General features: G+C 42.8%; 2 long non-coding RNA genes across 3 annotated transcripts in view; one reads left to right on the top strand and one right to left on the bottom strand.

Moving 5' to 3' along the window:
- LOC132390136 (uncharacterized) overlaps positions 1-26,106 on the bottom strand; it is a 68,864-nt gene that overhangs the window by 18,400 nt on the left and 24,358 nt on the right. The gene's annotated exons all lie outside the window — the stretch shown is intronic.
- Positions 1-26,106, top strand: part of LOC132390135 (uncharacterized) — a 74,815-nt gene that overhangs the window by 29,559 nt on the left and 19,150 nt on the right. For both annotated transcript variants that reach the window (XR_009510797.1, XR_009510796.1), the window contains exon 4: positions 3,575-3,644. This is a non-coding gene — a long non-coding RNA (uncharacterized LOC132390135). The remainder of the gene's footprint in view (positions 1-3,574; positions 3,645-26,106) is intronic.

Here is a 26,106-nt window from a genome sequence, read left to right as displayed (position 1 = left end):
GATGGGTGGTGACATAATAGAGGTGTATAAGATGATCAGGGGCTTTGTTTGTGCAGATAGTCAGAGGTCTTATCCCAGGGCTGAAAAGGCTAATGTGTGAGGGCACATTTTGAAGGTGTTTGGAAGTAGATACAGAGGAGATGTCAGGGGTACGTATTTTAAGCAGTGAGTGATGAGTTTGTGGAATGGTGCAGGAGGATACAATAGGGTATTTGAAGAGACTCCTGGGATGGAACATGGAGTTTAGAAAAAATAGAGGGCTATGTGTAATCCGGGGTAAATTCAAAATTCAAAAAAATGTTCGGTAAACCATTGTGGGCCAAAGGACCTGCATTGTGCAGGAAGTTTTCCATGTTCTATGTTCTAAATGCTCTTCATATTACAAGACATTCAATCCTCGGTTTTATATTCTGATTCTCTTGAAATAAAATTTTACACGGCATTTACCTTCCTGACCACAGAATCAACCAACAAATTAAGTTTTCAAATGCTGCACAGGAATCCCAAATGCTTTTGCACTTCAGATTTTTATGTTTTATTTCCATTTAGAAAGCAGTAAAACTTTCATTTCTTCTAACAAAGTTTACAACCATAAACCTCTCAACATTGGATTCATCTGCCACTTATTTGACCATTCCCTTAATGTGTCGAATTCTTCTGTATCTTCCCTATTCTTTCAAATCTACTGCCGATTCACTTATCTTTGTATCGTCTGCAAACTTTGCAACAAGGCCATCAATTCCATCAGGTCCATCAATCCCATCATTCAAATCATTCTCATATAATAAAAAAAAATTGGTCACAACACAAAGCCATGAGGAACACCAATAGTCAAGGTAATGAATCAGAAAAGGATCCCATTCTCCCCGCTCTTTTCCTCCTGGTAAGCAGCACTTCTTGAATCCGTGCTGGTATCTTTTCAATAATACCATGGGTTTATAGTTTGTTAAACAGCCTTATGTGTGGCAGATTGTGAAAAGCTTTCTGAAAATCTATGTCCACAACATCAACTTATCTATATCGACACAACATCAACATATTTGTCTATCTCATTTTTTTCTTTCTTCAAAGAATTCCAACAGATTAGTCAGGCATGGTTTTCTCAAGGAAACCATGCCTCCGACAAGCTATTCGTGCCTCCCAGAATCCCTAAACCACATCCCTTACAATCAACTCCAACATCGTCCCTACCACTAAAGTCTGATTATCTGGCCCCTTCTTTCCTATCTTCTGCCTTTCACATTTCTCAAAGAGTGGGGCGACTGGGACGTTCCGGAGTTTGGAGAACAATTCCAGTCCCATCATGCTCGGAGTCTCTTTACATCCACTGAGTGGAAAGCTTGGGATATTCCCGACTGATCGAGTTTCTTTTCACGGTTCAAAGACCGATAGGCTTGGGAATTGATCATTACAAATTGTCCTGTGATTACACAGCTTGTACCTTGGTTTACTAGGTGGCGCAGCTTGAGGGGATGGAAGTCCTTGTTCCATCTTGCATCTCAATAAATAAGTAAATAATAGATTTGGGGCAACACATCTGAACTGCGGAGGAATTTGGGGTGGGAGAAAAAAAATGATCAGTGGTCCTGGTCCAGGTGAGTCCAGCAAATAGGATAACCACTGAAAAGTGACTGCTAAGCAGCTAAGAAATAAATATAGGAATCAGAATCAAAAGGTTAATATACTCTGCATTGTTATGTAAAGTGCGTGCGCTTGTTACAGGATCAATTAGATTAGGGAGTTAAAAGTGTGCCTCAAAGACTGGAGGAAGATTGCTGATATTCATGATACTTTGGTCCCACTTTTGGGGAGGAATGGAGATGATTTGATTGGACAGGGTACAGCTGAATCATGCTCGGACTGAGGTCCTGACAAGACACATAACTACGGCTATAGACAGTCTTTCACTAAATTGCAGGGAAATGGGTTCCACAGATTGGAAATGTTATGGATGATGTTTACGTGTATCTTGTTTCTCACTTCTTCTGGCAGCAATAGTGTTAACTTTGATGTCTAAATATGTGGAATTGATCCCAGGGTCAGTGCGCACATACGACCCCCAACTGACGACACTGAGTCAGGACCTGTTTGTTCATGGTCACCTTCAATTGATTATTCTTGGCAAACTTGTTTATCCAAATAGAAGCTATTTACATAGAGCTTGATAAGGGTAGGCAGTGCGTGTATCTACATTGATTTTACTCAGGCGCTGGGCAAAGTCTTTTTGGATGGTAATCCGGAAAATTCAGATGCATGTGGTTGGCAGGGAATTGGCTGTTTGGAGTCAGTACTGGCTTTCGCATAAGAGACAGGAGGAGTGGTTGAAGGAAAACATTGGAGCTGGAGGTCTTCGATTAGTGGAGTTTCACAGCGATCTATTATGGGACCTCTGCTGCTTGTAATGTCTCTAGATGTCCTGGATGAAAATGTAGATGGATTCGTTAGTAAATTAGCAGATGATACCAGGATTGACGGAGCTGTGGATAGTACAAGGGAGTGGCAATAAATACAACAAAATATAGATCAGTTGCAGATATAGGCTGAGAAATGGCAGATGGAATTTGACCCAGAGAAATGTGAGGAACTGCAACTCTGCAGGGCAAATGCAAAGAGACAGAACGCTGTTATGGACAAGGTCTTTTAGAGTGTTGCTGAGCAGAGATCATGGCATCCCCATTCATTGCTAGTTGAATGTAGCTACACAGGTTGATATGTTGCTTCAGAGAAGCTTACAGAATGCTTTCATTTATTTGTCGAGGTATTGAGTTCAAAATTCATGTTCCCACTTGGTAAAACTCTCGTTGGGCCACGTCAGGATCACTGCATAAAGTTCTGGTGGCCCCACACTTGGAAGGATGTGGAGGCTCTGTAGAGGGTGCAGAGTATGTTTACCAGGATGCTGCCTCAGTTAAAGGGTGTGTACTATCACAAGAGGGGTAATAAAATAGTTGTTGTCACTGCAACTCCAGAGACTGAGAGGTGATCTGATGCAGGAAGATGGAGGGATTTGGACATGGTGTAGGTAGGAGGGATTAGTGGGTTTGGTTTACCAATGACGGACTGGGCCATATTTACTACTACTGACAGGCTTTTCCGTACAATGGCATTGATGCTTCCACATCAGGCCACGAGAAAACCAGTCAATATACTCTCTAACATACATCTGTGGAAATTTGTAAATGTTTCAGCTAACATGTCAAATTTTGTCAAGCTTCCAAGAAAGTATAGCGTTTTTGTTGACATTCAAAATCTACTCAAATTTCTATTGAAATATAGCCGCCGAAATACCTTCTTTACAACAGCATAAATATGTTGGGTCCAGGTTAGGTCCTCGGATATATTCACACCCAGGAACTTAGCTCCCTCATTTAATTTCTGATCCCTCCATGAGGATTGGGGTGTGTTATTCTCTCAACTATTTTCTGTCACCTGTCCTCATACCTGAACCCTTTTCAGTGCAACAGCACTCCAGAAAGCATGCTGTGGAATTCTTCCATGGGCAACAAAGTCAATAGTCTGAGATAACGGAGCTGCAAGCTGAATTCACTGTTCTTTGTTTCTTGTCAATTCACAGGAAAATATGTGCGAAAGTCTGAGATGCATATTCCCACATAGCTGTCCAGAACACAGCAGGTAACCGTTTGGTAAGTAAAGATCTGTTAAGAGCTCGTAAGAACAATGCATTCCAGTCATCCACAACTCTCTGAGTCAAAAGCCTACCTCTCATGTGCCCCTTGAACCCATGCCTTCTCACTCTAGATGCCTGCCCTTTGGTATTTGACATTTCAACCACGGGAAACAGATACTCCCTGTCTAATCTATCTGTGCCTCTTTTAATCTTATAAACTTTTATCTGATCCCGCCTCAGTCTCTGGTGTTCCAGAGAAAACATTTCAGCTTCCTTTCCAATTGTATCCAGTCTCAATTGTAAGCCAAGCTGATGCTAAGGAAATACACCTCCAGAAATATGATTTTGATTTCTGCAATGAGTATGTGTGTGTATGGCAAATATCCATCAGCATTTCCTGGTGAATGATTCAGAGCACACGACTAATGATAAGAGGATGTTCATCATGACATTGGAGTTGTTTCCTTCTGTGTAATAAAGTACTTCAATTTGCTGCATCCGACTACCACTTCTGAGCTGTTATAATTTGAGAATGAAAAATGCTAAAAGTCCAAGTGCAACTATTATATTTATATTTTCTGCCAATTACACTACTGACAGTTAGGGCAGAAATAAATGTCTTCCTTCTCTGGCCGTGGTCAGGGCTTTCTTCACCATGTCACTAGCTTCCTCTTGGGTTTCAGTGCAGTCCAGTACACATCCCACGTGGAGACTGAGGAGAAGCCTTACACTCAGATCTAGAATAATTCTTCATTGCTGTTTCTGGAGCAGTTTGGTCTTACTAGTCAGAGTTGTTATTCCTTGGCTGAACGCCCAGACCCGTGGACCTCTCTTAGCCTGGCCTCTACTTATTGACCTATTTGGTACGGCTGATACTGCCGAGAGCCAAAGCGGAAGCCCCTGTCTCCAGACAACATAGAACTCAGGGTCATTGAGGCACAATGGCCTCCAAACCTAAAGCTTGTGGTCCTCTTTCAGGCCTTTATTTTTTGCTATCCCTTATTTTAAGCATTGACACAATTTAACATTCATCATAAACCACTTCCTCCTGTATCCAAACCTTTATGAATCAGGTTTTCTATCCGATTCAATGTTAAATGTTTATTTTATAACATTTTTATGGCTCCAAGCTTTCAGTAACAAATGAATATTGCTGACCTTGTATTGTAGATTGGGAATTGCACAGAGGGTTAGGATCACCTAAAGTCTGGATGGTGACAATCTTCAATCTTCCACGACTCTTCAGTCAGTGATAAATGGATGCTTTAGTTGTGTCAAAATAATTCGTCATCGGCTAAGCACTATCTCTGAGCTTAGTCTATTTATTTACTCGTTGAATAATTCACGTCTTCCTGTTGGAATTCTTTGAGGAGAATACAAGTAGGATAGATAAATGGGATGCAGCGGATTTTGTTTATCTGGACGTCAGGAAGGCCTTTGACAAGTTACCACACAGATGGCTGATTACAAAAGTAAGAGCCCATGATATTACTAGAATGTTATTAACATGGTCAGGTCATTGGCTGATTGGTAAGAGGCAGCAATTGGGAATAAAATGCTCCTTTTCCGGTTACCTGCCAGTGGCCAGTGGTGTTCCACAGTGGTCGGTGTTGGGATCACTTCTTTTTTTTTGCTGTATATAATGACTTATATGATAGAATAGATGGCTGTGTTGCCAAGTTTCAGATGTTAGAAAGATTCGTGGAAGGGCATGTAGTGTTGAGGAAACAGGTAGAATAGGAACATACAGAACGTAGAATTGCAACAGCACAATACAGGCTTCTTGGTCCACAAAGCTGTGTCAAATATGTCCTTTCTTTAGAACTTTTGCATTATGCCGATGACCTTTTGCTTTAAATTTCTAATGTTAAGACTTCATTACCTTTCGTACTTCCTTCATTCTCCTGTTTTTGCCAGTTTTCAGGACATAAAATAAATTTTCATAAGAATGAACATTTTCCTTTGAATAATTTGGTATCAATTAATAGCAACCTTACTTTTAAAATTGTAAGAAATCAATGTAAACACAAGGAAATCTGCAGATGCTGCTAATTCGAGAAACACACACAAGATGAAGGTGGAACGCAGCAGGCCAGGCAGCATGTATAGAAAGAAGCATTGTCGATGTTTCGGGCCGAGACCATTCGTCAGGACTAACTGAAAGAAAAGATAGAGATTTGAAAATAGGAGGTGGAGGGGGAAATGCAAAAATATAAGAAAAGACCTGAGCGCGTGGGTTGAAGCAAAAAGCTAGAGAGCTGATTGGCAAAAGGGATACAGGGCTGGAGAAGGGAAAGGAACATGGGACGGGAGGCCTAGGGAGAAAGAAAGGTGGAGAGGAACACCAGAGTGAGATGGAGAACAGGCAGCGTGATGGACAGAGAGAGAACAAAAAGTGGCGGGGGGGGGAAATAACTAAATCAGGGTTAGGGTAAGAAGGCGAGGGGCATTAACGAAAGTTAGAGAAGTCAATGTTCATGCCATCAAGTTGGATGCTGCCCAGACGGTATATAGAAAAAGGAAGACATCTCCTTCGTCCTGGAATGAAAAGCCTCATCCCGAGAGCAGATGCGGCGGAGACGCAGGAATTGCGAAGAGGGGATGACATTTTTGCAAGAAACATGGTGGGAATTCAAATAGTCCAGGTAGCTGTAAGATTCAGTCGGCTTATAGAAGATATGTGTAGATAAGCCGTCTCCAGAGATGGAGACAGGAAGATCAAGAAAGGGGAGGGAGGTGTCGTAAATGGACCAGGTAAATTTGAGAACATGATGGAAGTTGGAGGGAAAGTTAATGAAATCAAAGTGTTCAGCATGCGTGCAGAAAACAGCACCAATGCAGTCGTCGATGTAGCGAAGGAAAAGAGGGGGGCAGATACTCGTATAGGCTTGGAACATGGACTGCTCCACAAAGCCAACAGAAAGGCTGACGTAGATGGGACCCATGCGGGTGCCCCTGGCTGCACCTTTGGTATGGAGGAAGTGGCAGGAGCCAAAGGACAAATTATTGAGAGTGAGAACGAATTCCTCGAGACGGAGTTGAGTGGTGATAGACGGGAATTGGTTTGGTCTGGAATCCAAAAATAATCGGAGAGCTTTAAGACCTTCTTGGTGGGGGATGGAGGTATATAGGGACTGCACGTCTATGGCGAAAATATAGCAGTGGGGGGCAATAGAACTAAAAATCACTGAAAAAATTCAGAACATGAGAAGTGTCACGAACATAGGTGGGAAGGGATTGAACAAGGTTGGATAAAACAGTGTCAGGATACGCAGAAATGAGTCCGGTGGGGCAGAAGCAAGCTGAGACAATAGGTCTACCTGGACAGGCATGTGGATTTGTGGATCTTGTGCAGGAGGCTGAGACGGGAAGTACAGGGTGTGGGAACTATGAGATTGGTGGCAGGGGATGGGAGCTCCCCTGAGCTGACAAGGTTGGTGATGGTGTGGGAGACAGTGGCCTGGTGCTCCTTAGTAGGGTCATGATCGAGGTGTAAGTAAGAGGAGGTATCAGTGAGTTGTCGCTGTGCCTCGGCCATGTAGAAGTCAGTACACAAGGCCACGACAGCGCCCCCTTATCAGCGGGTTTGATACTGAGTTTGGGGTTGGAGCGGAGAGCAGAGCTTTCGGAAGAAGTGAGGTTGGAAGTGGAACAAGTGGAAGTCCAGATGGTTGATGTTCCGTCAGCAGCTAGCAATAAAGAGATCCAGAGCAGGCAGAAGACCAGAGCGGGGTGTTGATGAAGAGGAGTTTGGTTGAAGACGGGTCATCGGTGGGGGTGGGAGTCCTTGCCGAAGAATTAGGCTCGTAGACGGAGCCGGCGGAAGAAAAGTTCAGCATCATGGCGTACGTCGAACTCGCTGAGGTGTGGGCGAAGGAGCACAAAGATGAGGTCTTTACTGAGGACAGAGCACTCTGCCTCAGGGAGTTGAATGTCGGAGGGGATGGTAAATTCCCGGCACGGGTGAGAGATAAGATCACAGGGGAGAGGCTGGTAAAGTCGGTGGAGAGGGGAGGATTAGGGTGAGAGGAAGGTGGAGCCTCTGAGGGTCCAGGAGCTGACGATGGGATTGAGGGAGAGGAGAATGCAGAGTGGTGCTTGGGGAAGGTCAGACAGGAGTCACAACCGCTGCACGTGAAGACCCGGCCTGGTGTTCAAGGCTGGAGTCGCAGTTGGGGTCTGCGCAATTGCGTTGAAGGTGTCCATGGTCGTTGGAACTGGCATTGATGATGCTGGAGTCCGGGTTTTGAATATGCCCTGGGTTGCTGTGGCAGCCGAGATCGACGGCGGGGCCATTCCATGGTCTTTGGAACCAGCATTGATGGTGCTGGAGTCCGGATTTTGAATATGCCCTGGGTTGCTGTGGCAGCCGAGATCGACGGGGGGCCATTACATGGTCTTTTGAACCAGTATTGATGGTGCTGGAGTCCGGGTATGAGAGAGTGTGAGATGTTTGAGAGAGCCATGGTTTTCAAGGGACATTGGAAGATTATTTCGAAAAAGAGAATGCTCTATAATAAATATAGGCAGCATGGTGTAAATGACGTGTTTGAGGAATATAAAGAATATAAATAAATCTTAAGGACGAAAATAGAAATGCTAAAAGAAGATACGAGGTTGCTTTGGCAAGTATGGTGAAAATAAATCCTAAAGGTTTCTACAGTTATATCAATAGCAAAAGGATAGTAAGGGAGAAAATTGGTCCCTTAGAGAATCAGAATGGACAGCTATATGTGGAGCCAAAAGAGATGGGGTCGATTTTGAACAATTTATTTTCTTCGGTATTCAATAAGGAGAAGTAAATTGTATCGTGTAAGATAAGGGAAACAAGTATGGTAGTTGTGGAAACTATGATGAGTAAAAAAGAGGAAGTACTGGCGCTTTTAACGAATATAAAATGGCAAAAGCCTTTGGGTCCTGACAGGATTTTCCCTTGGACCTTGAGGGAAGTTAGTGTAGATACAGCTTGGGCTGTGACAGAAATATTTCAAATGTCATTAGAGACGGTCATCCCTACTTCGAGACACACCGCTAATTCTGCGACACCTCTGGTGCCTGACTGCATCGGTCTCGACCATTGCTCTGGATTCATCAGCTGCGTGGAGAGCATTCACCCCTGCATGGGCAACAGCTTGCTTTATGTATCGTACTACCCTGACTTGCATATTGACTTTCATCCGCGAAGGTACAATATCCATGGTCGAACCTGACCAGCGGAGGGCCATCAACAGCATGTCTGACTATGGCCCCCTCTCCTGCTGCGATGAGGCCAAGTATATGTTGAATGAGCAACGACTCATATTCCGATTGTGTAGCCTCCAATCTCGACGGCATGAACATTGATTTCTTCAAATTCAAGAAATGAATATCCTGTGCTTCTTCCGCCCACTCCACCTCAGCGTTCCTTCGGATCCCCCCGCCCCATTCTGGTGGCTTTTTACTCCTTCACTTCCCCTCACGCACCGCCATGACCTCCTCATCAATTCTGTCTGGCTCTCCATCTCTTTTGTGTAATCCCGTGGTCCTGCGTCTCTCCTGTTAGATTCCTTTCTCTTCATCTCTTTGCCTTTTCTGCCTGTCACTCAGCTCTTCACATAATCGTTCCTCCAGAAACCAGACCCCTCCCGCACTCACTTGTCCTTCTACTCCTCCCCCATCACCTAATTCTGGCTTTTGTCTCTTTCTCTTTAATCAGAATGAAGGTTCCCAGCCCGAGCTGTCGACTGGTTGCTGAGTTCCTCCAACATTCTCTGTGTGTTTGCTTCTGTTTGTTTATTGATTAAAATAATCAGACTGGTTCAGTGGAAGAGGAATTTGTGGAATGGTCAGAGACAGTTTCATACAGTAGTTTATTTACCCAGGAACATGCCATTTCAGTTGTAATCTGTGTAAAGAGGTGGTATTACAGAGAGTTCTTGCGGTGAAGGATCCTGAATATGAGCAGTGGCAGATGTTTAAGGAGAAGGTTCGTTAGAGCCGACATTTATCCCGATCAGACAGAGGAATCACAGGGAGCAAACAACAGTCTGTGGTTAAAAGAGTTCAAGGTAAATATTAACTCAGAGAACAAACAAAGAGGCAAAGACAGGGTGGACAAAACAGTCGGGATTTTTCCAGTAACTCATGATGCGACAAAAGATAAAAATATCAAGGAAAAACAGATTAGTTAACTCAATAATTTCCATTAGTGTTTTCAGTGGGGACACAGCAAACATCCTACAGATATCTAACGGTGACATTTCAATGCTGTGCCATAATGTGTAGCAATCACCATCAGGGGTGATAAACTAATGGGACTAAAAGCAAAAATATCCAGTTCCCAACGACCTGCACCAGACGGTTTCACAGGAAGGCTGGAGAGAAAGTAGAGACATTGGAATCTGTCAAAAATCACTGTTACAGAAAGGTCCCAGTGGAGCTGAAAACCATTGCTGAAGGGTGGAAGAGAAAGGAAAACAAAGTAGGTAACTGTACTGGAGTCTATAATCTGTGAAGAAATGACAAGTCATTTAGAAAAGTTTAATGTCATTGAACTAAACCAAGAGGGTTTACAGTCAGATTCACACAGCACAGAAACAAGTCTTCAGCTCAAATGGTCCACACTGACCAAAATTCCCATCTGAGCTTCTGGTCTGTAACCGCCTCACAACGATATTATGAACAATGTTATCCTCCGTCCCATTTCCCACCTTCTGACCCATATCCTTCAAAACCTTTCCTTCCCATTAGCCTGTCCGAGTACTGCTTCGATGTACCTCATTCAACCACTCCCCCAGTAGCTCATTCCATTTGCTGTCCAGCCTGTGCTTGGAAATGTTGCCCTTTAGGTTCCTATTAGATCTCCTCTTACACCAATGCCTTCCGGTTCCTGATTCCCCAACACTGGCAGAAAGACTGTTTTATTCGACCCACACTGCAATACACCTCTGCAATACCAGCACTCATTGTCTGACATTCCAGGGAAAATTGTCCAAAACACCTTTCACAATTCAGTCCTTTGAGATCCAGTCACATCCCAGTAAATCTCCTCTGCACTCTTTCCAGGTGATTGGTGTCTGTCATACAGCAGGGCGACCTGAACTAAACACTATTTGCAAAATGCGGCGAAACCAACGTGGTGTGCATCTGCACCATTTCTTCCCAGCTTCTATATTCGGTGCCCTGACTGAAGGACAGTGTTCCAAACCCCTCTTCACCACCCTGTCCATCTGGAACCTGGTCTTGGACCCTGTAACCTGGGTTACTGAATATTAAAACAACACACAGAAAATGCTGGTGGAACACAGCAGGCCAGGCAGCATCTATTAGGAGAAGCACTGTCGACGTTTCGGGCCGAGACCCTTCACCCCACACTCAGGTTGGAGGAATAACACCTTATATACCAGCTGGTTAGCCTCCAACCTGATGGCATGAACATTGACTTCTCTAACTTCCGTTAATGCACCTTCTTACCCCATCCCTGACATATTTAGTTTTTTTCCCCTTTCTCCCTTTATTTTTTCTTTCTCTCTCTGCGCATCACTCTGCCTGTTCTCCATCTCCCTCTGGTGCTCCCCTCCCCTTTTCCTTCTCACTCGGCATCCCGTCCCATGATCCTTTCCCTTCTCGAGCTCTGTAACCCTTTTACCAATCACCTCTCTGGCTCTCAGCTTCACCCCACCCCCTCCGGTCTTCTCCTGACATTTTGAATTCCCCCCCACTTTCAAATCTCTTACTATCTTTCCGTTCAGTTAGTCCTGACGAAGGGTCTCGGCCCGAAACTTCGACAGCCCTTCTCCCTATAGATGCTGCCTCGCCTGTTGCGTTCCACCAGCATTTTGTGTGATACCAGAGTTTTGAGACTTTATAGGGGAAGTTGGAGAAGTGTGTCTTTGTACTTTCAGGGGCATTTACCACATGTAAGGCAAGTGCACAAGACAAGAGCTCTGTGCTGGGAAGGAAGTGTGTTAATATTGATTGAAGTCAGGTTATCATACTGAGACAGAATAACGTGTAAGGAGGATATAATTGGTGGAGTTTTCCAGGGATCATCAATGACTTATTGATATTAATGACCCGATGAAGGGGCAGAATGTGCGGAATCCACGGTGTCAATGATGGGGAACGTGATGAGGGGACGTGTTGTGTTTGAACATCTGGTCTCTCCAACAAGACATGGGGAAGCTGGTGAGAAGAATACTTGGTAAATGAAGCTTAATGTGGTAAAGTGTGATGGCATGCAGAGAAGCAGGAGGAAACAAAAGTCAGACAATTATTTATGTAGAGATAAATTGTCAATGAGAGAAATAGAGAGGCGTCAATGTGTTCTCCTGCACAACGAATTAGAGATGGGTGTAGTGAGTGGTTCATAAAATCATATATGACCAAGGTTCAGAGGTGAATGGTTCATTGATATTTATTGCTGTAGAGAAATAGAGAGGTTTTGTTACAGTGTCAGACAAATGCACAATGATGGATTTTGCAAAGTTAAAGCAGGTTATGACACAGACAGAGAATAATAGGTTCCTGAGGATTGTTGACGAAAAGAAAGATTTGGGGTACAGGTACATAATTTCATGAAGGTGCCAACACAGGTAGACAAGGTTGTGAAGAAGGTGCACGTCATGCTTGCCTTCATCGGCAAAAGGCTTTGAGAGGAGCTGGGATATCATATTACAGTTGTACAAATCAATAATGAAACCACACCAGGAGTACCCTGTGCAGTTCTGGTCACCACGAGAGGAAGGATGTGGTTCAGCTGAAACGATGCAAAAATGATTCACAGGAATGTTACATGGACCGCGGGATTCAGTTACAAGGAAAGATCATACTGACTTGGACTGTTTTCCACGAAGTGAAGGAGGCTGACAGGTGAAATGGTAGAACTTTATAAAACTAAGAGAGGCGTAGACAAGCAGAATCACTTACCCAGGGTGCAAGTATCAAATATGACAAGGTGCAGCTTTAAAATGCCAGGGTGAGTACTTAAAGGTGGGCATTAGTGGAGGTAAGATTAGTGTCTCCGTAAAAAGGGAGGGTGGGGAATAAATCGATCAGGGATGGGCTAAGAAAGGGAGGAAGTTTATTAACGGGTTTGAAAAAATCTATGTTCATTCCATCAGGTTGGAGGCTACCCAGACGGAATATGCGGTGTTGTTCCTCTAACCTGAGTGTGGCTTCATCGTGCCAGTAGAGGAGTCGTGGATAGACATATCAGAATGGGAATGGGACGCGGAATTAAAATATGGGGCCACTAGGAGGTGCTGCTTTCTCTGGCTTTTCATGTCTATCCACGGTCCCAGAACAGGAACACTGCAATCCAGTAACGTTGCTCAGTCTCCTTCATCCTTCAACGCTGGCAGATGGTATCTATTTGGTACTACATATGCCGAATTGTAATAACCCCTTGACAGCGTTTGTTCAGCCTGCCAGCCGAATCTGTAACTGCCATCAGCAGAAGTTGTGATATTACTGGTGACATAGCTATTGTCCGTACAGTTAGCTAAATCTGATCCCATTACCCCGTAGATGCAATAACGGACTTCACACTCATTCTCGTGAAGTTGTTTCAGAGATTAGGATTCGTGCAGTCCATTATAAGAAATTTAATGTCAGCGTTCAAAACAGTTCCATTGGCAAGAGTAATTTCTCTGGGCAGTTCAGACCAGTGCTCCCTTCACAGATCTAACATTGCTACTAAAGTAAAACACAGACTCAATCTTGCCCAAACCTCAGCACCTGCAACTGGCTTTCGCACGGTGCTGACACCGATCGAAGCTTGTGTCTTCCTTGCTCTCAGCAAAGGATCGGCTATCTCGCCTCGGTTCAGCCACATCGAATTGTCTTCAATTCCAAAAGGAAGTTACAGACTATAACGTACGATGGTCTACACACACAAATTGCTTGAAGAACTCAGCAGGCCAGACAGCATTAACAGAAGAAGTACTTTTTTTTTCAAAGATGCTGCCTGACCTGCGAAGCTCCTCCAGCATTTTGAGTTTGTTGCTCGAAGTTCCAGCAGCTGTAGATTTCCTCTTGTTTGCCAATTGTGATGACCGTTTGTCAGAAAACGTGTGGTGAAAAAACAGCGCAGAACCTCAGGATACTGACCACCACCCCTTTCTAGTGAAGATGCAAACTATCCCTTTGGTATCGATCACCCCTGCAGAGGTGAAGTCCCAGTGATTGGGTGAATGCAAGTCGGCTTTTTCCATGGGGGTTGGGAGGTACTACAACCAGAGCGCATGAGTTAAGGATGATGGGTGAAAGTTTAAGGAGAACAGGAAAGGAAAATTCTTCACTCAGACGGTTGTGAGAGTGTTGGAACGAGCTGCCAGAATGAGTGTTGCATGCAAGTTTGATTTCAATATTTAAGAGAAGTTCGGATAGCTGCGTGCGAACGATCCCTGCGAAAAGCAGAGAGGGGTAGAGAGGGAACGATGTCCTTAGTGGTGGGGTCCTGTTGAAGGTGGCGGAAGTTGCGTAGGATAATATGCTGGTTCCGGAGGCTGGTGTGGTGGTCTGGTGGGGTCAACAACCCATTGTGCTTTTCCCTTAGATAACTTCTTCTCCTCTCCTGCCTAACCCCTCCCTGCTTCCCCTCCCCACCCCTTGATCTTTCCTCTGATTGGTTTTCCGCCATCTTCTTCATAGGGCCCCTGCCCTCTGCTTCTTTAGACCTGACGAAGGTTCTCGACCAGAAACATTGACTGCTTTTTTCAACTGATGCTGCCGGCCCTGCTGAGCTCATCCAGCTTTTTTGTACGTCCGGTAAATGGTTGACTCGTGCATCAGTCTTTACATTAATTCTTACTCATAGACTCAACTCACATCGGTAAAGGCATATTTTTTTGAGGTTTGCAAAATGGCTTTGTGTGGGTGAGATTATAGTTAACAAACCTGATCACATTGTTTATGAAAAATGGTTGATTGATGAAGCCCGGGTTGGATATTGTATTAGTCGAATTTGAAAAGCTTTCAACAAGGCCTCTCATGGTGGTTCGGAGGGAGATTCCCTCTGTGTCTGATCCCGGGAGTGTGTGATGGGACGGTGTGGAGGGAGATTCACTCTGTGTCTGACCCCGGGAGTGTGTGACGGGACGGGGTGGAGAGAGATTCACTCTGTGTCTGACCCCGGGATTGTGTGCTGGGATGGTGTGGAGGGAGATTCACTCTGTGTCTGACCCCGGGAGTGTGTGATGGGACGGGGTGGAGGGAGATTCACTCTGTGTCTGACCCCGGGAGTGTGTGATGGGACGGGGTGGAGGGAGATTCACTCTGTGTCTGACCCCGGGAGTGTGTGATGGGACGGGGTGGAGGGAGATTCACTCTGTGTCTGACCCCGGGAGTGTGTGATGGAACGGGGTGGAGGGAGATTCACTCTGTGTCTGACCCCGGGAGTGTGTGATTGGACGGGGTGGAGGGAGATTCACTCTGTGTCTGACCCCGGGAGTGTGTGATGGGAAGGTGTGGAGAGAGATTCACTCTGTGTCTGACACCGGGATTGTGTGATGGGACGGTGTGGAGGGAGATTCACTCTGTGTCTGACCCCGGGATTGTGTGCTGGGATGGTGTGGAGGGAAATTCACTCTGTGTCTGACCCCGGGAGACTGTGATAGGACGGTGTGGAGAGAGATTTACTCTGTGTCTGGCCCCGGGACTGTGTGATGGGATGGTATGGATCGAGATTCACGCTGTGTCTGACCTCGGGATTGTGTGATGGGACGGTGTGGAGGGAGATTCAATCTGTGTCTCACACCGGGAGTGTGCGATGGGACGGTGTGGAGGGAGATTCAGTCTGTGTCTGACCCCGGGAGTTTGTGATGGGACGGCGTGGCGGGAAATTCACTTTGTCTCTGAAACCGGTAGTGTGTGATGGGACGGTGTGGAGGGAGATTTATTCCGTGACTGACAACGAGAGTGTGTGATGGAACGGGGTGGAGGGAGATTCACTCATCGTCTGACCCCGGGAGTTTGTGATGGGAAGGTGTGGAGCGAAATTCACTCCGTGTCTGACCCCTGGAGTGTGTGATGGGACGGTGTGGAGGGAGATTCACTCTGTGTCTGACCCCGGGAGTGTGTGATGGGACGGTGTGGAGGGAAATTCACTTTGTGTCTGACACCGGTAGTGTGTGATGGGACGGGGTGGAGGGAGATTCATTCTGTGTCTGACCACGTTAGTGTGTGATGAAACGGTGTGGAGGGAGATTCACTCTGCGTCTGACACCGGGAGTGTGTGATGGGACGGTGTGGAGGGAGATTCACTCTGTGTCTGACCCCGGGATTGTGTGATGGGACAGTGTGGAGGAAGATTCACTCTGTGTCTGGCCCCGGGAGTGTGTGATGGGACGGTGTGGAGGGGTTAACGATTCAATGACCGACTCCCAGACGGGCAGAGGGAGAATCACTGTTCCTTGTTCCTGAATTCCAGAGCATGCTTGTTCCAAGGACTGGATCAGAAATGAAGACCGGGAAGGGGGGGGGGGGGACGTCACGTGATGACATAGGATCGGGACGCTGGAACCCAGTCCTCCCGTAAAAAAGTTAATAAATTAATGTTTAAGTGAAGAAAAGTTAATTAATACTTTTTTAAGGTTACTTATAAATTACTTTGGATTGTTTTAAGCTATGCCTCATAAACAGAGGGCGAAGAAAACTGCTACCGCGAAGACCGCTCAAGTTGGAACAGAATCAAGGCCTACTTCTACTGAAGAACCGCGGACTCGGGTACAACACACCACCGGTGAAACAGAAAAGGAGACTGCGGCAGCATCGGCCATTTCTAAAGGAAAAGATCAACGAGAACTGCGCAAGCGTAAAGGAACGAGCATGCGCAAAAGAGAGCAACCAGAACTACAAAATCCAGCAACGACTGAAACCGACAGTGAATCGAGTCTGAGAGAGAGGCGGACTCTCTGGAAAAATCAGACGAAGATGGAGAAGAAGAAGAAGAAGATGAAAGTTCCTCTGAAAATACAAAAAAAGATGTTGAGGCAAATAATGCATAAATTAAATGCATTAAAAGTAATTAAAAGTAACCAAAAAGTAATTAAAGAAAACAATAACAAATATGGAGGCTATGTTTGATAAAATGACAAAGAAACAGGAAAAAATGGAAAAGAAAATTACAGATTTGGACGTCAAAATGGAAGAAATGGATGGAAGAATGAAGAAGATGGAAGATGATAATGATGCCTGGACATCAGAAAGAAAACAACTCGTGGGAAAAATTGATAAGCTTGAAAATTTTAGTAGACGCAACAATATTAAAATTGTTGGACTTAAATAAGGTACCGAAGGAGAAGACCCAATATTTTTTTTTCAAAAATGGATTCCTGAGAAATTGGAAATGGGAGAAGAAACTTTAATTGAGATTGAAAGGGTGCACAGAGCCTTAAGACCAAGATCTCAAGATGATCAAAATCCGCGATCAATTTTGATAAGATGTTTAAGATACCAGGATAAAGAAAAGATTTTGAGGGCGGCTGTCCAGGGTGCTAAAAGAAGAAATGGTCCGTTGATGATAGCAGGGAAACGAGTTCTTTTTTATCCTGATATAAGTTATAACCTTTTGAAGAGAAAGAAAGAATTTAATCCAGCTAAAAATGTTTTATGGGGAAAAGGTTATAAGTTTTTAATGCGTCACCCAGCAACACTGATAAATTTTTTGGAGGAAGGAAAAAGATTTTTTTCTAATTATCAAGATGCGGCGGTGTTTGCACAAAAACTTCCATCTCTTCGTTAATTAAACGTAGCGATTTCTAAATGTAATGGTTAAAGACGAAGACAGAGAAAGCAAATGGAACTGATGGACATTTAAGGACGATATAAGGGAGAAAAGTAAAATTTTAGAAATATTAATTGAGAATAGTATGTTTTTTTATATATACTTTTGATGTTGCGGGGGGCTGCGGAGCTTTGAATCGGTTACTACGGGATTCACGTGTGTAATCATGGCGATTGCCATGACCCGTACAATAGGGGGGGGGGGTAATGTTGTGTTTTTTATCTTTCACAACATTAGTAAGGGGGTATTTTGTTTTTTTCTTTATTTTCTATTTTTCTTCTATTGTTTTGCCTGGATGATTGGTGGGGACACACATAGCAACATGGTGACTTCTAAAAAGATTTCCCAGGATGCAATGAAAGTTGAAAGATTAGGTATTATTATAGATTGGAGTGACATAAATAAAAATAATGACTAATTTATTGATTTTTTAAGTTTTAATGTTAGTGGGCTTAATGGACCAATAAAAAGAAAAAGAATTTTAACATATAATAAAAAAATGAAAATAGATATTGCTTTCTTACAAGAAACTCATTTAACGGATATAGAACATTAGAAATTAAAATGAGACTGGCTTGGAAATGTTATTGCAGTTTCACTTAACTCAAAGGCAAGAGGAGTTGCAATTTTGGTTAATAAAAATTTACCAATTAAAATAAAAAATATATTAATTGATTCGGCAGGAAGATATTTAATTATACATTGTCAATTTTTTTCAGAACTATGGACTCTTATGAATATTTATGCACCAAATGAAAATGATGTAAAATTTATATAGGAGGTCTTTTTGAATTTGGATAATGCACATGATAAAATATTAATAGGTGGAGATTTTAATATTTTGTTTAGATCCAGTTTTAGATAGATCAACAAAGGCTATTACAAAATCAAAAGTAGCAAAATTAACTCTATCATTGATGAAAGATTTAAATTTGATTGATATATGGAGAAGAATCAATCCAAAAGAAAGGGATTATTCATTTTATTCAAATAGACATAAAACATATTCAAGGATAGATTTTTTCCTATTATCAACAAATACTCGATAGAGTGAAAAATGTGGAATATAAAGCAAGAATATTGTCTGATCACTCTCCTTTAATAATGACAATGATAATGATAGATAAAGAGGAATCAATTTATAGATGGAGATTTAATTCAATTCTACTAAAACGTCAAGATTTTTGTGATTTTATGAAAAAGCAGATACAGTTCTTTTTAGATACAAATTTACATTCAGTTGATGATAAATTTATATTGTGGGAAGCAATGATAGCATATTTGAGAGGCCAGATAATAAGTTATACTTCTAAAATTAAGAAGGAATATAAGATAGAAATAGATCAATTGGAAAAAGAGATTATAAAATTAGAAAAAAAATCTCAAAGAAATATGACAGAAGAAAAACGAAGGCAACTTATTAATAAGAAGTTAAAACATAATACACTCCAGACATATCGAACAGAAAAAGCAATTATGAGATCTAAACAGAGATGTTATGAACTAGGTGAATTTCTTGCATGGCAGTTAAAAACAGATCAGATTTCTAAAACAATAAATGCAATTCGAACAAAAGTGAATGAAATTACTTATAAACCTCTAGAAATTAATGAGGCTTTTAAGAATTTTTATTCTGAGTTGTATCAATCAGAATCAAAGAATGATGACGTTAAGATAGAAGAATTTTTATCACAAATAACTCTTCCAAAATTAAATACAGAAGAACAGAAGGGATTAGGTATGCCTTTTACACTGAAGGAAGTTGAAGAAGCTTTGGGATCACTTCAAAGTAATAAATCTCCAGGAGAATACTTTCCATAGACTTTCCATAGACTTTAGACTATGACCATAGTCTAACATAGACCATAGACTTTCCATAGAGTCCAAAAAGAGAGAGTGACATTCCACAGATCTTCCCAGTTCACAAGCTGGGAAATCCCCTGGCTAAATTCATCTCAGATTTACTAAGTACAAACTAAGTTAATAGACATGTTTATACCATTTAGAAGACATTTGGACATGTGCATTGATTAGAAAGGTTTAGAGGGTCATTGAGGGCAAATAAGAAGCTCATTCAGGTAACTTGCTCAGAGTGGATGTGTTTGGCTGAAGTGCCTGTTTTCTGTGCAGTATATTTCTCCAAATCTATTTTATTAAGTAGTTCAGATTATTTTCTTTTTGTAATAGTGGACATGTGTTTTCAGCCGATGAATCTTTAACACTGAGTTTGTGGAAAAAGCTCCTCACTGATTGCCGATGTCAGCAGAGCAGCAGCTCGCTCTGGAACTGGCCCTGTGCTCTTCGAGTCCAGCTGATGTGCAGTCAGCTGGCAAACCAGTGCAGAGGATCAATTGTCAAACTGATCTACTGTCACTGGTGCTTCCAGCTCCCCTGTGAGCTGACTCCGTTATCGAGTGTGACTTTATATATAGTAAGCAGCACTCAGCTTTCGGGCTTAATACTGAATTAACCCCATGGACTGGCGTTATGAAGTGTCTGTGGGCCAAGATGGAAACATACCCAGATGAATTGTCCTAGGCCATTCTGAGCAGGTTCTCCAGAGAAAAATTGTAGTAAGAGGACAGCTTGCATAATGTAGATTTTGAGAGAATGATGAGTGATAATCTCAAACACTTTAGAATCTCAGTGTTTCCTGTGGGACTACTAAACCTGTTCCACTATCCAGCAGAGATCAGAGGCTGGTCACTGTCTGAACTTGATACATTCATGGTGTTCTTTGCCTTACATCCACATCAGGTTTAAAAATGTTACTGGTGTTTATCTGCTGCACCTATATTTCCAGTACGCTCATCGCTACCCTTTCAGTGACAGATCTGAATGCCACTCGTATTGACCCAGACATTTACATTCGGACCTAAAATATCCTCTTCTACACCTCACCACACATCCGCCAATCTCTTTGACACCCACAATCTTTAAGAATTAAATGCTGGAGCATCAGGTCTACGACTGCCAGACTGGGTAACAGGTAACAGCTTCTTCCCTCAGGCTGAGAACCTAATAAATATCCTCGCACCACCAAGGTCTCATCACGAGCAATGTGAGCTGTTTATTGTTTACTGTTTACTCTTTACAATTCACCCGTGCTGCCCACTGCATGTATTGTGAATTTTATTTTAGCCATTTATTTGTGATAATGGTGTGTTTTATGTGCTGTGCTTTGTGGGTATATGTTTTCTGAGTGCACCATGGTTTGGAGGAACATTTCTTTATTTGGTTGTCTGTACAGAGGAACAGAGGGTCCAAGTCCATAAGACACTCAAAGCTGCTGTTCAGTTTGACTGTGGTTGATGAGACATACGGTGCATTGGCCTTCACCAACTGTGGGATTGAGATCAAGAGCCGAGAGGTTAATATTGCAGCTATATAGTACGCCTGTCAGACCCCACTTGGAATACTGTGTCCAGTTCTGGTCGCTGCACAAAAGGAAGAATGTGGAGACTACAGAGAGAGTGCAGAGGAGATTTACGAGGATGGTCCCGGTAGTGAGGAGCATGCCCATTGAGAATAGATTGAATGATCTTGTCCTTTTCTTCTCAGAGCAACGAAGGATGAGTGGTGACATAATAGAGGTGTATAAGATGATCAGGGGCTTTGTTTGTGCAGATAGTCAGAGGTCTTATCCCAGGGCTGAAAAGGCTAATGAGTGAGGGCACATTTTGAAGGTGTTTGGAAGTAGATACAGAGGAGATGTCAGGGGTAAGTATTTTAAGCAGTGAGTGATGAGTTTGTGGAATGGTGCAGGAGGATACAATAGGGTATTTGAAGAGACTCCTGGGATGGAACATGGAGTTTAGAAAAAAATAGAGGGCTATGTGTAATCCGGGGTAAATTCGAAATTCAAAAAAATGTTCGGTAAACCATTGTGGGCCAAAGGACCTGCATTGTGCTGGAAGTTTTCCATGTTCTATGTTCTAAATGCTCTTCATATTACAAGACATTCAATCCTCGGTTTTATATTCTGATTCTCTTGAAATAAAATTTTACACGGCATTTACCTTCCTGACCACAGAATCAACCAACAAATTAAGTTTTCAAATGCTGCACAGGAATCCCAAATGCTTTTGCACTTCAGATTTTTATGATTTATTTCCATTTAGAAAGCAGTAAAACTTTCATTTCTTCTAACAAAGTTTACAACCATAAACCTCTCAACATTGGATTCATCTGCCACTTATTTGACCATTCCCTTAATGTGTCGAATTCTTCTGTATCTTCCCTATTCTTTCAAATCTACCTGCCGATTCACTTCTCTTTGTATCGTCTGCAAACTTTGCAACAAGGCCATCAATTCCATCAGGTCCATCAATCCCATCATTCAAATCATTCTCATATAATAAAAAAAAATTGGTCACAACACAAAGCCATGAGGAACACCAATAGTCAGGGTAATGAATCAGAAAAGGATCCCATTCTCCCCGCTCTTTTCCTCCTGCTAAGCAGCACTTCTTGAATCCGTGCTGGTATCTTTTCAATAATACCATGGGTTTATAGTTTGTTAAACAGCCTTATGTGTGGCAGCTTGTGAAAAGCCTTCTGAAAATCTATGTCCACAACATCAACGTATCTACATCGACACAACATCAACATATTTGTCTATCTTATTTTTTTCTTTCTTCAAAGAATTCCAACAGATTAGTCAGGCATGGTTTTCTCAAGGAAACCATGCCTCCGACAAGCTATTCGTGCCTCCCAGAATCCCTAAACCACATCCTTTACAATCAACTCCAACATCGTCCCTACCACTAAAGTCTGATTATCTGGTCCCTTGTTTCCTATCTTCTGCCTTTCACATTTCTCAAAGAGTGGGGCGACTGGGACGTTCCGGAGTTTGGAGAACAATTCCAGTCCCATCATGCTCGGAGTCTCTTTACATCCACTGCTTGGGATATTCCCGACTGATCGAGTTTCTTTTCACGGTTCAAAGACCGATAGGCTTGGGAATTGATCATTACAAATTGTCCTGTGATTACACAGCTTGTACCTTGGTTTACTAGGTGGCGCAGCTTGAGGGGATGGAAGTCCTTGTTCCATCTTGCATCTCAATAAATAAGTAAATAATAGATTTGGGGCATCACATCTGAACTGCGGAGGAATTTGGGGTGGGAGAAAAAAAATGATCAGTGGTCCTGGTCCAGGTGAGTCCAGCAAATAGGATAACCACTGAAAAGTGACTGCTAAGCAGCTAAGAAATAAATATAGGAATCAGAATCAAAAGGTTAATATACTCTGCATTGTTATGTAAAGTGCGTGCGCTTGTTACAGGATCAATTAGATTAGGGAGTTAAAATTGTGCCTCAAAGACTGGAGGAAGATTGCTGATATTCATGATACTTTGGTCCCACTTTTGGGGAGGAATGGAGATGATTTGATTGGACAGGGTACAGCTGAATCATGCTCGGACTGAGGTCCTGACAAGTCACATAACTACGGCTATAGACAGTCTTTCACTAAATTGCAGGGAAATGGGTTCAACAGATTGGAAATGTTATGGATGATGTTTAAGTGTATCTTGTTTCTCAGTTCTTCTGGCAGCAATAGTGTTAACTTTGATGTCTAAATATGTGGATTTGATCCCAGGGACAGTGCGGACATACGACCCCCAACTGACGACACTGAGTCAGGACCTGTTTGTTCATGGTCACCTTCAATTGATTATTCTTGGCAAACTTGTTTATCCAAATAGAAGCTATTTACATAGAGCTTGATAAGGGTAGGCAGTGCGTGTATCTACATTGATTTTACTCAGGCGCTGGGCAAAGTCTTTTTGGATGGTAATCCGGAAAATTCAGATGCATGTGGTTGGCAAGGAATTGGCTGTTTGGAGTCAGTACTGGCTTTCGCATAAGAGATGTCCTGGATGAAAATGTAGATGGATTCGTTAGTAAATTAGCAGATGATACCAGGATTGACGGAGCTGTGGATAGTACAAGGGAGTGGCAATAAATACAACAAAATATAGATCAGTTGCAGATATAGGCTGAGAAATGGCAGATGGAATTTGACCCAGAGAAATGTGAGGAACTGCAACTCTGCAGGGCAAATGCAAAGAGACAGAACTCTGTTATGGACAAGGTCTTTTAGAGTGTTGCTGAGCAGAGATCATGGCATCCCCATTCATTGCTAGTTGAATGTAGCTACAAAGGTTGATATGTTGCTTCAGAGAAGCTTACAGAATGCTTTCATTTATTTGTCCAGGTACTGAGTTCAAAATTCATGTTCCAACTTGGTAAAACTCTCGTTGGGCCACGTCAGGATCACTGCATAAAGTTCTGGTGGCCCCACACTTGGAAGGATGTGGAGGCTCAGTAGAGGGTGCAGAGTATGTTTACCAGGATGCTGCCTCAGTTAAAGGGTGTGTACTATCACAAGAGGGGTAATAAAATAGTTGTTTTCACTGCAACTCCAGAGACTGAGAGGTGATCTGATGCAGAAAGATGGAGGGATTTGGACATGGTGTAGGTAGGAGGGATTAGTGGGTTTGGTTTACCAATGACGGACTGGGCCATATTTACTACTACTGACAGGCTTTTCCGTACAATGGCATTGATGCTTCCATATCAGGCCACGAGAAAACCAGTCAATATACTCTCTAACAAACAACTGTGGAAATTTGTAAATGTTTCAGCTAACATGTCAAATTTTGTCAAGCTTCCAAGAAAGTATAGCGTTTTTGGTGACATTCAAAATCTACTCAAATTTCTATTGAAATATAGCCGCCGAAATACCTTCTTTACCACAGCATAAATATGTTGGGTCCAGGTTAGGTCCTCGGATATTTTCACACCCAGGAACTTAGCTCCCTCATTTAATTTCTGATCCCTCCATGAGGATTGGCGTGTGTTATTCTCTCAACTATTTTCTGTCACCTGTCCTCATACCTGAACCCTTTTCAGTGCAACAGCACTCCAGAAAGCATGCTGTGGAATTCTTCCATGGGCAACAAAGTCAATAGTCTGAGATAACGGAGCTGCAAGCTGAATTCACTGTTCTTTGTTTCTTGTCAATTCACAGGAAAATATGTGCTAAAGTCTGAGATGCATATTCCCACATAGCTGTCCAGAACACAGCAGGTAACCGTTTGGTAAGTAAAGATCTGTTAAGAGCTCGTAAGAACAATGCATTCCAGTCATCCACAACTCTCTGAGTCAAATCCTACCTCTCATGTGCCCCTTGAACCCATGCCTTCTCACTCTAGATGCCTGCCCTTTGGTATTTGACATTTCAACCACGGGAAACAGATACTCCCTGTCTAATCTATCTGTGCCTCTTTTAATCTTATAAGCTTTTATCTGATCCCGCCTCAGTCTCTGGTGTTCCAGAGAAAACATTTCAGCTTCCTTTCCAATTGTATCCAGTCTCAATTGTAAGCCAAGCTGATGCTAAGGAAATACACCTCCAGAAATATGATTTTGATTTCTGCAATGAGTATGTGTGCGTATGGCAAATATCCATCAGCATTTCCTGGTGAATGATTCAGAGCACACGACTAATGATAAGAGGATGTTCATCATGACATTGGAGTTGTTTCCTTCTGTGTAATAAAGTACTTCAATTTGCTGCATCCGACTACCACTTCTGAGCTGTTATAATTTGAGAATGAAAAATGCTAAAAGTCCAAGTGCAACTATTTTATTTATATTTTCTGCCAATTACACTACTGACAGTTAGGGCAGAAATAAATGTCTTCCTTCTCTGGCCGTGGTCAGGGCTTTCTTCACCATGTCAGTAGCTTCCTCTTGGGTTTCAGTGCAGTCCAGTACACATCCCACGTGGAGACTGAGGAGAAGTCTTACACTCAGATCTAGAATAATTCTTCATTGCTGTTTCTGGAGCAGTTTGGTCTTACCAGTCAGAGTTGTTATTCCTTGGCTGAACGCCCAGACCCGTGGACCTCTCTTAGCCTGGCCTTTACTTATTGACCTATTTGGTACGGCTGATACTGCCGAGAGCCAAAGCGGAAGCCCCTGTCTCCAGACAACATAGAGCTCGGGGTTATTGAGGCACAATGGCCTCCAAACCTAAAGCTTGTGGTCCTCTTTCAGGCCTTTATTTTTTGCTATCCCTTATTTTAAGCATTGGCACAATTTAACATTCATCATAAACCACTTCCTCCTGTATCCAAACCTTTATGAATCAGGTGTTCTATCCGATTCAATGTTAAATGTTAACATTTTTATGGCTCCAAGCTTTCAGTAACAAATGAATATTGCTGACCTTGTATTGTAGATTGGGAATTGCACAGAGGGTTAGGATCACCTAAAGTCTGGATGGTGACAATCTTCAAACTTCCACGACTCTTCAGTCAGTGATAAATGGATGCTTTAGTTGTGTCAAAATAATTCGTCATCGGCTAAGCACTATCTCTGGGAGTCTATTTATTTACTCGTTGAATAATTCACGTCTTCCTGTTGGAATTCTTTGAGGAGAATACAAGTAGGATAGATAAATGGGATGCAGCGGATTTTGTTTATCTGGACGTTAGGAAGGCCTTTGACAAGTTACCACACAGATGGCTGATTACCAAAGTAAGAGCCCACGATATTACTAGAATGTGATTAACATTGTTAGGTCATTGGCTGATTGGTAAGAGGCAGCAATTGGGAATAAAATGCTCCTTTTCCGGTTACCTGCCAGTGGCCAGTGGTGTTCCACAGTGGTCGGTGTTGGGATCACTTCTTTTTTTTGCTGT

The sequence above is a fragment of the Hypanus sabinus genome, unplaced genomic scaffold (genome assembly GCF_030144855.1).
Source record: "Hypanus sabinus isolate sHypSab1 unplaced genomic scaffold, sHypSab1.hap1 scaffold_782, whole genome shotgun sequence".
Classification (NCBI taxonomy): domain Eukaryota; kingdom Metazoa; phylum Chordata; class Chondrichthyes; order Myliobatiformes; family Dasyatidae; genus Hypanus; species Hypanus sabinus.
The sequence above is the reverse complement of the archived record's forward strand: the minus strand, read 5'-3'. Positions and strand labels throughout refer to the sequence as shown.